At 40.6% G+C, this 13,092-nt stretch overlaps 1 protein-coding gene across 4 annotated transcripts in view; it reads right to left on the bottom strand.

The window, feature by feature from the left end:
• TNPO3 (transportin 3) overlaps nt 1-13,092 on the bottom strand; it is a 91,109-nt gene that overhangs the window by 44,798 nt on the left and 33,219 nt on the right. The gene's annotated exons all lie outside the window — the stretch shown is intronic.

Raw genomic sequence — 13,092 nt, 5'->3', positions numbered from 1 at the left:
AATCCTACTACTAGGTATATACCCTAGAGAAATAAGAGCCGTGACACGAATAGACATAACGCACACCCATGTTTATCACAGCAGTATTTCCAACAGCAAAAAGATGGAAACAACCTAAGTGCCCATCAATTGATGAATGGATAAACAAACTACAGTACATACACACAAAGGAATACTATACAATGTTAAAAGAATAAGGATGAACCCGTGAAACATCTCACAACGTGGATGAACCTGGAGGACATTATGCTGAGTGAAATAAGTCAATCTCAAAAGGACAAATATTGCATGAGACCACTATTATAAAAAGTCAAGAAAAAGCCTACACACAGAAAGAAACATTCTTTGATGGTTACCAGGAATGGGAGGGTAAAGGGAAAATCACTAACTAGACAGTAGACTTGTACTAACTTGGGTGAAGAGAAAGGCAATACACAGTAAGAGGGATGTCAGCACAACGTGACCAAGGCAAAGGAAGACACTGGGAGGAACGCAAGAGTAAAAGGCAACAATGATACATACTATCACATACACAATCCTGCAATAACAAACAATAATTTACAACTGGATATACAGGTAGGTATCCAATTTACAACTGGATACGTAGGTAGATATGTAAGCTAAAAAGTATAAGATGGTGTATAGGAGTACACCTACAAGCATATATACGTTTGCCAGAGAATATTTCTACATACATATTTGCACATACTGCAAGAAATCCATGTACGTAGTAGAGCATACAGGGACAAAGCTATGAAAACTCCTCAGCTGTAACCAAACACCTTGAGGGACTGAGTCACCGGGCTTGAGGGCTTAGGACCACATAGTCTTGGAGGACATCTAGGTCAACAGGCATAACACAGTCCATAAAGACAATGTTCTACATCCTATTTGGTTGAGTAGCTGTTGTTGCTTTTAAGCGCTGTCGAGTCAGTTCCGACTCATAGCGACCCTATGCACAACAGAACGGAACACTGCCCCGTCCTGCACCATCCTTACAATTGTTGTTATGCTTGAGCCCATTGTTGCAGCCACTGTGTCAATCCACCTTGTTGAGGGTCTTCCTCTTTCCCACCGACCCTGTACTCTGCCAAGGATGATGTCCTTCTCCAGGGACTGATCCCTCCTGACAACATGTCCAAAGTATGTAAGATGCAGTCTCGCCACCCTTGCCTCTAAGGAGCATTCTGGCCGCACTTCTTCCAAGACAGGTTTGTTCGTTCTTTTGGCAGTCCATGGTATATTCAATATTCTTTGCCAACACCACAATTCAAAGGCATCAACTTTTCTTCGGTCTTCCTTATTCACGGTCCAGCTTTCATATGCATATGATGTGATTGAAAATACCATGGCTTCGGTCAGGCACACCTTAGTATTCAGGGTGATATCTTTGCTCTTCAACACTTTGAAGAGGTCCTTTGCAGCAGATTTGCCCAATGCAATGTGTCTTTTGATTTCTTGACTGCTGCTTCCATGGCTGTTGATTGTGGATCCAAGTAAAATGAAATCCTTCACAACTTCAATCTTTTCTCCGTTTATCATGATGTTGCTCGTTGGTCCAGTTGTGAGGATTTCTGTTTTCTTTATGTTGAGGTGTAATCCATACTGAAGGCTGTGGTCTTTGATCTTTATTAGTAAGTGCTTCAAGTCCTCTTCACTTTCAGCAAGCAAAGTTGTGTCATCTGCATAACGCAGGTTGTTAACAAGTCTTCCCCTAATCCTGATGCCCCGTTCTTCTTCATATAGTCCAGCTTCTCATATTATTTGTTCAGCATACAGATTAAATAGGTATGGTGAAAGAATACAACCCTGACGCACACCTTTCCTGACTTTAAACCAATCAGTATCCCCTTGTTCTGTCCGAACAACTGCCTCTTGATCTATGTAAAGGTTCCTCACAAGTACAATTAAGTGTTCTGGAATTCCCATTCTTCGCAGTGTTATCCAGAGTTTGTCGTGATCCACACAGTCGAATGCCTTTGCGTAGTCCATAAAGCAGGTAAACAACCTTCTGGTATTCTCTGCTTTCAGCCAGGATCCATCTGACATCAGCAATGATATCCCTGGTTCCACGTCTTCTTCTGAAACTGGTCTGAATTTCTGGCAGTTCCCTGTTGATATACTGCTGCAGCCATTTTTGAATGATCTTCAGCAGAATTTTGCTTGCGCGTGATAGTAATGATATGGTTCTATAATTTCCACATTCGGTTGGATCACCTTTCTTGGGAATAGGCATAAATATGGATCTCTTCCAGTCAGTTGGCCAGGAGGCTGTCTTCCATATTTCTTGGCATAGACGAATGAGCACCTCCAGCATTGCGTCTGTTTGTTGAAACATCTCAATTGATATTCCATCAATTCCTGGAGCCTTGTTTTTCGCCAATGCCTTCAGAGCAGCTTGGACTTCTTCCTTCAGTACCATCGGTTCCTGATCATATGCCACCTCTTGAAATGGCTGAATATCGACTAATTCTTTTTGGTATAATGACTCTGTGTATTCCCTTCCATCTTCTTTTGATGCTTCCCGCGTCGTTTAATATTTTCCCCATGGAATCCTTCACTGTTGCCACTCCAGGCTTGAATTTTTTCTTCAGTTCTTTCAGCTTGAGAAATGCCGAGCATGTTCTTCCCTTTTGGTTTTCCATCTCTGGCTCTTTGCACATGTCATTATAATACTTTGTCTTCTCGAGAGGCCCTTTGAAATCCTCTGTTCAGTTCTTTTACTTCATCAATTCTTCCTTTTGCTTGAGCTGCTTGATGCTCAAAAGCAAGTTTCAGAGTCTCCTCTGACATCCACCTTCGTCTTTTCTTTCTTTCCTGTCTTTTCAGTGACCTCTTGCTTTCTTCATGGATGATGTCCTTGATTTTATTCCACAACTCGTCTGGTCTTCGGTCACTAGTGTTCGATGTGTCAAATCTGTTCTTCAGATGGTCTCTAAATTCAGATGGGATATATTCAAGGTCATATTTTGGTTCTCGTGGACTTGCTCTGATTTTCTTCTGTTTCAGCTTGCACTTGCATATGAGCAATTGATGGTCTGTTCCACAGTCGGCCCCTGGCCTTGCTCCTACTGATGATATTGAACTTTTCCATCGTCTCTTTCCACAGATGTAGTCAATTTGATTTCTGTGTGTTCCATCTGGCGAGGTCCATGTGTATAGTCGCGGTTTATGTTGGTGAAAGAAGGTATTTGCAATGAAGAAGTCGTTGGTCTTGCAAAATTTTATCATTCGATCTCCGGCATTGTTTCTATCACCAAGGTCATATTTTCCAACTACTGATCCTTCTTCTTTGTTTCCAACTTTCGCATTCCAATCACCAGTAATTATCAATGCATCTTGACTGCATGTTCGATCAATTTCAGACTGCAGCAACTGATAAAAATCTTCTATTTCTTCATCTTTGGCCCTAGTGGTTGGTGCGTAAATTTGAATAGTCCTATTAACTGGTCTTCCTTGTAGGCGTATGACAGCATTGTACTTCAGGATAGATCTTGAAATGTTCTTTTTGACGATGAATGCAACACCATTCCTCTTCGAGTTGTCATTCCCAGCATAGTAGACTATATGATTGTCTGATTCAAAATGGCCAATACCAGTTCATTTCAGCTCACTAATGCCTAGAATATCGATGTTTATGCGTCCCACTTCATTTTTGACGATTTCCAATTCTCCTAGATTCGTACATTCCAGGTTCTGATTATTAATGGATGTTTGCAGCTGTTTCTTCTCATTTTTAGTCATGCCACATCAGCAAATGAAGGTCCCAAAAGCTTTACTCCATCTGCATCATTAAGGTCGACTCCACTTTGAGGAAGCAGCTCTTCCCCAGTCATCTTTTGAGTGCCTTCCAACCTGGGGGGCTCATCTTCCAGCACTATATCAGACAATGTTCTGCTGCTATTCATAAGGTTTTCACTGGCCAATGCTTTTCAGAAGTAGACTGCTGGGTCCTTGTTCCTAGTCTGTCTTACTCTGGAAGCTCAGCTGAAACCTGTCCTCCATGGGTGACCCTGCTACTATCTGAATGCCGGTGGCATAGCTTCCAGCATCACAGCAACACACAAGCCTCCAAAGTACCACAAACTGACAGTTTGAGTAGCTACTGCGGTCTTAAAAGCTTGCAAGCGTTCATCTAAGATACAACTATTGGTCTCTTGCTGTCAGGAGCAAAGAGTGAAGAAAATCAAAGATTCAACAAAACAATTAGTCCAAAGGATTAATGGCCCACAGAAACCACAGCATCCATAAGCCTGAAATCAGAAGAACCACATGGTGCCCGGCTACAATTACTGACTACTCCGACCAGGATCACAACAGAAGGACCCAGTTAGAGCAAGAAAAAAAAAATGTAGAACAAAATTCAAATTCATAAAAAAGACTAGACTTACTGGTCTGATAGAGAACTGGTGGAACCCCTGAGACTATGGCCTTTAGATACCCTTCAAACCTGGAACTCAACCCACAACTGGAGGTCACCTTGTAGCCAAACAATAGACAGGCCTATAAAGTGAACAAATAACATCTGTGAGGAAAGTGCCCCTCAGAACAATCAACCATACAAGATCAAAAGGGTAGCATTTTGCCTAAAAAGTAAGTTCAGAAGGCAGGAAGGGATAGGAAAGATGGGTAAATGGAAACGGGAAACCAGGAAGTGGTAGTGTTGTCACACTGAGAGGACTGCAATTAATGTCACAAAACAAAATATGTATAAATTGTTGAATGGGAAACTAATTTGCTCTGTAAACTTTCACCCAACCTACAATAAAATGTGCAAAAAAATAATTAAATCACACACTACACTGATATTAGCTCATTAACATAACAAAGAAAACCCTATTACCAAATGGGATTATATCCACAGGTATAACTCACTGCTGTCAAATCAATTCTGAGACTCATAGCAACCCTATAGGACAGAGTAGAACTGCCCCATAGGGTTTCCAAACAGTGGCTGGTGGTTTCAAACTGCCAATCTTTTGGTTAGCAGCCATAAAATAGCTCTTAACTACTGCTCCACCAGGGCTCCTGTATTGGAATAAGGGTTAGGATTTACACAACACCTATTTTGGGGGGACACAATTCAATCCATAACACCCAATATATTTTGAAAACTCCGAAATATATGAAGTACACAATCTTACTCATCTGAATCCTCAGGGAAGATGAAAGCCAACTGGGTGCTGTTTTAGAAGACCCAAAGTGGTGTGCTGGCAATGTGATTTGAAGGTAAACTGATTAATACCACATTTTTAAGACTGAAAAAGCATTTTCATGCTTCTTTGATCTTTACAAAAAGCATTATACAAAGTCATGGCTGGCCCGGCTTTACAGGTATAATGTGAGAGATTCCATGATATTCATTAAATTGCTATATGCCACAAGCCTAAAAATGGGTGGAGATGAGGCATAAACCTCAATTATCTGACTGAAATCTTGAGCTGCTTCTCTTGATATGCTACACACACATATACACACATCCTATTTAGTGAATCACTCTTAGGCCCAGCCCTGTTAGATGGTAATGATAAATTTCAAACTAGGGACTCAACAAATCTTCTATAACTTATTATTTACTACATTGTCAACTTGTTAGTCTGTCATTTTTCCCAGTGAGAGGTCTGTGAGAAAAGTCACCTTTCTTCTCCCTTTCCTGCCCTATTATTTCCCACTGGGTCTGAATAGTCTGTGAGTCCTGAGTAGTGTGACAGTAAAGCTTTATCACCTTCCAGTGTAAATAGGTGTCTATAGAGCCAGCCTACAGTTAAGGGAATAATGTCCTACATTTTTCCCATGCAAAGAGGCCCTAAGTCTAAACATCTCTGTTGAGCTATAGGATAGCACAGGTACTCCATTTTTTCTCCCTTTTGTAAATGCACAGTCCCTAGGTATGAGCATCCGAGCAGTCCCATCAGTAAAAATATTATGCAAAGATCTCCCCAGTGCACTGAAATTTTATAATGATGTGTCTTGGTATGGATCTTTTTAATTCATTTTGCTTGGCATTCTTTTAGGATACTCTTACGCAGAGACCGGCTAGCTATTCACCAAAATGGTTCATCTTTTTCCTGAGTTCACAAGTAGACTACATTTTCCAGACTCCCATGGAGTTAGATGTGGCCATGTGACTGACTGCTCAATGGAATATGAGCAGAAGGGATCTGGATCTCTTCCAGGGCTGAATCATAAAAACCTTTTGTGGCCAATCCTCCAAGTTCTTTCTCTATTGTCTTAATGCAGACAAACAGAGAAACTTGGAAACCATGCACTGCTGATGGTGAGCCCCAAATTAATAGTGGTTGAGTCCCTGAACCACTGCTTGATTCTAGATTTAAGCAACTGAAGTGACGCTAATAGCTCACTTGTTTGGGTGACTGAAACTTAAACTTAATGGTGGCTTACAGTTAGTAAGGCTGAGCTGCCAGAGTTTCCCTGCCATGACATACATGATGAAACCCAAAGGTTTAGGCAGATCGGAATTTTGAACAGGATTTACCATGTATAGCCACACACCCACCCCCTGATCATGTTCTACAAGAAGGCCCAGAAGACATGTCCTTCAGAAGGCTCTGAGAAATGCATCAGGAGGTCTGCATCTGCATCTCTGAAAAGATCTGTGGTTGCTCTCCTCTGTGCGTCAGGTATGAGTGCTGGGGATGCCACCTTTGAGATGAGCCCTCTCATCTCAATGGGGATAGTGATTCCGGAGTAGAAGAGACCAAGTGGCAGCAGTTAACCACTGTGGACAAGGAAGGTACATCTACTGAAAAGGGCAACAAGGCCATACAGACAATCACAACGCCAGAGAGCTTTGGTGATGACTAAGTGATCACAGTGCCCCTAGAAGGGCAATAGATGAGTGGCCTACTAGAGTACTGCTTGGTCTATAAAAAAAAAACACGCCAAGTCTGGTGGTGAAACACCTGATTCAAGCAGCCACTGTGGACAGTCACGACTCTCACCCAGCTTTCAGATCTAAGACAATTCATAGACCCAGAGCCCCTGGATTAAGGGGGAGATCAAGTCCCCTAGAGGAAAAACCCCACACAATCACCACAAGTATGCACTGTAAATCTTCCTTAAAGACTCCCCCAAAGGAACTTGCAGTTACTTACTAGAGTGACTGTGATCTAAGGAAAATACTTGAATGTTCTGAACATCACTGAACACTAGCTCTGAACTGATGTTAATTCCTGGGGCTCTGAAAGGACACTGTGAATCACCAGTTAAAACTGGAGCTTACAATACTGAGATGATGCAGTTTTAGCTCGGGTTCAATTCAAAACAGGCCTGTTGCTGCTGTTGTTGCTAGGTATCGTTAAGTTAGTTCTGACGCATAGTGACCCTATGTACAATGGAATGAAACACTGCCCTGCCCTTTCCCATCCTCACAATTGTTGTTATGATTGAGCCTGTTGTTGCAGGCACTGTGTCAATCCATCTCGTTGTTGGTCTTCCACTTTTTCGCTGGCCCTCTACTTTACCACGCATGATGTCCTTCTTCAGGGACTAGTCCCTCCTGATTACGTGTCCGAAGTATGTGAGATGAAGTCTCACCATCCTTGCTTCTAAGGAGCATTATGGCTATACTTCAATCCACGGTATATTCAATATTCTTCACCAACACCGTAATTAAAAAGCATCAATTCTTTGGTCTTCCTTATTCACTGTCCACCTTTCACATGCATACGAGGCGACTGAAAGCACCATGGCTTAGGTCAGGTGTACTTTAGTGCTCAAAGTGACATCTTTGCTTTTTAACACTGTAACATCCTTTGCAGCAGATTTGCCCAGTGCAATGCTTTGTTTGATTTCTTGACTGCTGCTTCCATGGGCATTGATCGTGGATTCAAGTAAAAAGGAAGTCCTTGACAACTTCAATCTTTTCTCTGTTTATTATGATGCTGCTTATTGAGCCAACTGTGAGGATTTTTGTTTTATGTTGAAGTATAATCCATACTGAAGGCTATAGTCTTTGATCATCATCAAGTGCTTCAAGTCCTCGTCATTTTCAGCAAACAAGATTGTGTCATCTGCATGTCACTGGTTGTTAATGAGTCTTCCTCCAATCCTGATGCCTCGTTCTTCTTCATGTAATACAGCTTCTCAGATTATTCGCTCAGCATACAGGCTGAATGCGTATGGTGAAATAATACAATCCTGACGCACACCTTTCCTGACTTTAAACCACGCAGTATCCCTTGCTCTGTTCGAATGACCGCCTCTTGGTCTAAGTTCAGGTTCCTCATGAGCACAATTAAGTGTTCTTGAATTCCCATTCTTCGCAGTGTTAATCTGTAATTTGTTATGATCCACAGTCAAATGCCTTTGCGTAGTCAATAAAACACAGGTGAACATCCTTCCGGTATCACTGCTTTTAGCCATCATCTATCTGACATCAACAACGATAACCCTTGTTCCACATCCTCTTCTGAATCCAGCTTGGATTTCTAGCAATTCCCTGCTGATGAACTGCTGCAATCACTTTTGAATGTAGTAGGCTCAGGAGGCCTAGCTGGTCCAAAGACCTACCCTGGGGTTATTTCCCCAGTTTCTGAATATGTAATTGGAACTGACATTCTTAGAAACTGACAGAATCTCCACATCAGTTCATGGGCCCATGATATGAGGACCACTGTAACAGGAAAGGGTAAGTGGAAGCCCCTGAAACTTCCATACCCTTCCAAGTTTGTAAACCAGAGCAATACTGCATCCCTGTGGGAACTGCAGAGATTAATGTCACTCTCAAAGACTTGAAAGAAATGAGGGTGGTGATAACTATTACCTCATCTAACTCACCAGTTTGGTCTGTGCAGAAGTTAGATGATCTTAGAGACTGTGAACTATCATAAACAATCAAACGGTGACTCAAATTGCAGCTGCTATTCCAGATGAAGTATCTTTACCGCACAAACCCTGCACTTGATACGCAGCTATTGTCCTAATGCCTTTTTCTCCATACCAATCTGAAAGGACCAACACCATTCATTTGCTTTTACCTGTCAGGGCTAACAATATATCTTCACAGTGCTGCATAAAAAGATGTTGTATAACAGGGTGCATACCATTTCAGGAGGCAGCATAGGATGAAGAACAGATGGTACTGAAGAAAGAAGTCCAAGCTGCACTGAAGGCACTGGTGAAAAACAAGGCTCCAGATATTGATGAAATACCAGTCGAGAAGTTTCAACAAATGGATGCAGCACTGAAGTGCTCACTTGTCTATGCCAAGAAATTTGGAAGACAGCTACCCAGCCAACTGACTGGAAGAAATCCACATTTATGCCTATTCCAAAGAAAGGTGATCCAACCGAATGTGGAAATTATCACATAATATCATTAATATCACATGCAAGTAAAATTTTGCTGAAGATCATTCAAAAGTGGCTGCAGCAGTAAACTGACAGGGAATTGCCAGGAATTAAGCCAGATTCAGCAGAGGATATGGAACAAGGGGCATCACTGCTGATGTCAGGTGAATCCTGGCTGAAAACAGAGAATACCAGAAAGATAAAACCTGTGTTTTATTGACTATGCAAAGGCATTTGACCACAGACCATAATAAATTACGGATAACATTGTGAAGAATGGAATTCCAGAACATTTAATTGTGCTTATGAAGAACCTGTACATAGATCAAGAGGCAGTTGTTCTAATAGAACAAGGGGATGCTGCATGGTATAAAGTCAGGAAAGGTGTGTGTCAGGACTGTGTCCTTTCACCATACTTATTCAATCTGTATGCTGAGCAAATAATCTGAGAAGATGGATTATATGAAGAATGTGGCATCATTAATAACCTTTGATATGCAGATGACACAAGCTAGCTTGCTGAAAGTGAAGACCTGAAGCAGATAAAGATCAAAGACTACAGCCTTCAGTATGGATTACACCTCAACATAAAGAAAAAAATCCTCACAACTGGGCCAAAAAGCAACATCATGATAAACAGTGAAAAGACTGAAGTTGTCAAGGACTTCATTTTACTTGGATCTGCAATCAACATCCATGGAACAGCAGTCAAGAAATCAAACAATGCATGGCATTGGGCAAATCTGCTGCAAAAGATCTCTTCAAAGTGTTAAAAAGCAAAGATGTCACCTTGATGACTAAGGTAAGCCTGACCAAAGCCATGGTGTTTTCAACTGCCTCATATGCATGCAAAAGCTGGGCAACGAATAAAGAAGACTGCAGAAGAACTGATGCCTTTGCATTATGGTGTTGGTAATGAATCCTGAATATACCACGGACTGCCAAAAGAAAGAACAAATCTGTCCTTGAAGAAGTACAGCCAGAATGCTCCTTAGAAAAAAGGACGGGAAGACTTTGTTTCACATATTTTGGACATATTATCAGGAGTGATCAATGAGACAGAATGACACAGTGCCTGTAACGATGGGCTCAAGCATAACAAGGACTGTGAGGATGGCACAGGACTGGGCAGTGTTTCGTTCTGTAGCACATGGCGTCACTATGAGTCAGAACCGACTCAACGGCACCTAACAACAACGTATGAAAGTTTAGTCAAAGAGGAGGACTGCGGCTCATTACAGATTTATTGCTTCTCAGATCCAAATCCACCCTTTTAAGACCTCTTCGTGAAATCAATCTGGGTCCTTTAAATATTTTTTTTTTCCTGTGCCAGTTTGTCAGTAGGACACAGGAGAGACACTGCAGGAAGAAAAGGTTTTCCTTCCTGATTCCAGCGTGCTCACTGGGCAGCAGCTTCTCCAGCACCAGGCTCCTGAAGCACTAGCAGCGTTTGTGGGACCTGCTCCTACAGTGCAATGACCAGCCAACACTCCCCACACCCAATAATGGTTCTGGGCCAGAGTGTCTCTGGTTAGTTACTGCTCCTTGTACCTGCTCTTTCTATATATTCTTCGGAGTTCTCTTTACTTATTATTAGCCAATCTCACGTTACTGAAATTCTGTTATAATTAATAATTCTTTATATTAAACTCTGCCTATTCAAATTACTGTGGTTTCTCTCTCCTCATTGGACCCAGACTGATACAAACACCATTACTCTTACAAAGATTCCAGATCTGGGGCAGGGAGAGAACAAGACGAGCAAGAGTCATCTTTTTCTTTTGGGGAAGCAAAGAAATGCTCTCAGTATAAAACTAAGACATTCTGAACATCAAAAGAATGATTTTAGTGGGAACTCTGAATCAATGATATTCCATGAGTCTATGACACTCCAAAAAGAGAAAACCAGAAAAAAATAGTAGTATTTGAGTCAGCTTTACAACAAATCCTCACTTTGAAAACAGGTGATTAAACAAAAAAGAATTAAGATTTATCCTACCTTTCTAGTAGGAACTAACACATATATAGGAGAAATGACAGAATTAGAAAAACATCATTTTGCAAACCATAATAATTACTGATTAAGGCAAAGGCTATCAACTGGAATTTAGAACCATTAGGCAAAAGGACAATAGGGAACTGGACATTAGCAAAATAGCAAACTACAATCACACAAATTTCATTGGGAAAAACAAACTGTATAAATGGAAGGGTCAGCCGGTCATCAGCCTCATCCAGCAGTCAATCCTAATGTCACTAACAGAGGGTGAACCAGTGAGTATGTATCTTCTGATGAAATACAGCATGAAGTACCCAGGATGCATTCTAGCCAAAATGTTTAACTTGAATCCATCAAGCTTTTCAGCCTTTCTCAACCAGGGTCCTGGCAAAGAATTAAGCCCCACAGAAAATGCTTTGAGTTTTTTCTGAATTATCCTAAGGACGGTATATAGTTAGTACTATTATTAATGCATAGAAAAGTATTCATTTCATACAAATGGGTGCTTTAGGACACTAAGGCTCAATTTTCTTGAGGAACCCTTGTTTCAGACAGAACTTCCAATAACAGAATATACAGAGAATAGAAAAACAAGCTAAATGAAACAAAGAGGAAACAACCAGAAAATCCAGAAGCGAGGTATTCTATAAAACTGGCCCAATCTCTTCAACAAATCAGTGTAGTTTTAAAAAAAGGAGAGGGACTGTGCCAGATGAACAGACAAAACAACTTAATACAAGGTATGGTCCTAGATTGGATATGGAGTTCGAAAAACTTTAACGGATTATTTTGGGACCAGATGGGAAAATCTGAATGTGGCCTGGGTGTTAGATAATATGAAAATTAACTGAAATGGAAAGATGAAGCTAGATCACTGAAAAAGGTAGCATGCAGGAGGGTAGGTAATATATAATTTCATTTGGGTTTTAAAAGTCTGAACATAATGTTCAAAGAGAAATATGTTCACAGAGAACAGGTTCTAAAAGGTTAACAGTATAGTCTCCAGATGGTTTGAATATAATTTGCTTGGCTGTATTTTCTAAATTTCTACAATACTATTTATTTAAAATAAATGATTAATTGAAAACACCAAGCACACAGTTAAGAACTTTCCAACAAACTTCTAACAAACCGAACACAACTTCAAACAAAATTTTGTTTTCCAAACAAAACAATCTACTGGTAAATGATGTTGTATAAATATAAAACACATTACTGAGAGGACTGAGCTGGACTATAAAGACCCAAAAACGAGATGTGGACTAGATAATCAGTTTAGTATCATCTAGCATTTTTTTAGCTCAGGGGTCAGCAAACGCTTTCTCTAAAGGGCCAGAGAATAAATATTTTAGGCTTTGCAGTCTCTGAGGCAATTACTGAATTTTGCTCTTGTAGCCCAAAATAATGGACATTGACAATATGTAAATGAACGGGCATAGCTGGGCTCTATTAAAAATTTATTTACAAAAATAAGCACCTAGGCTATAGACCATACTTTGCCCATTCTGTTCTAGAGCATGAAAAAATTCTAAATCAAAAAGAACCTAATCACATTTTTTTTTTTTTTTTCAGAAATGTGGAATTAGATAATCTATAACTGTGAGGTGTCCAAAGGTCCAGTAAAGTCCAGTAAAATCTCAAATCATTCCAAGTTGGATTTATTTTTAAGATTTATTTTCCTTAGTAAAATAAGTTTATACATACTTCCCTTAGCATAGCCCTTCATCAAGAGCCAAGAGTTCGTAGCATATATATTCTGAAGACCTGAGCTCAAATTTCCAA

The sequence above is a fragment of the Loxodonta africana genome, chromosome 8, assembly GCF_030014295.1.
Source record: "Loxodonta africana isolate mLoxAfr1 chromosome 8, mLoxAfr1.hap2, whole genome shotgun sequence".
Lineage (NCBI taxonomy): Eukaryota > Metazoa > Chordata > Mammalia > Proboscidea > Elephantidae > Loxodonta > Loxodonta africana.
The sequence above is the reverse complement of the archived record's forward strand: the minus strand, read 5'-3'. Positions and strand labels throughout refer to the sequence as shown.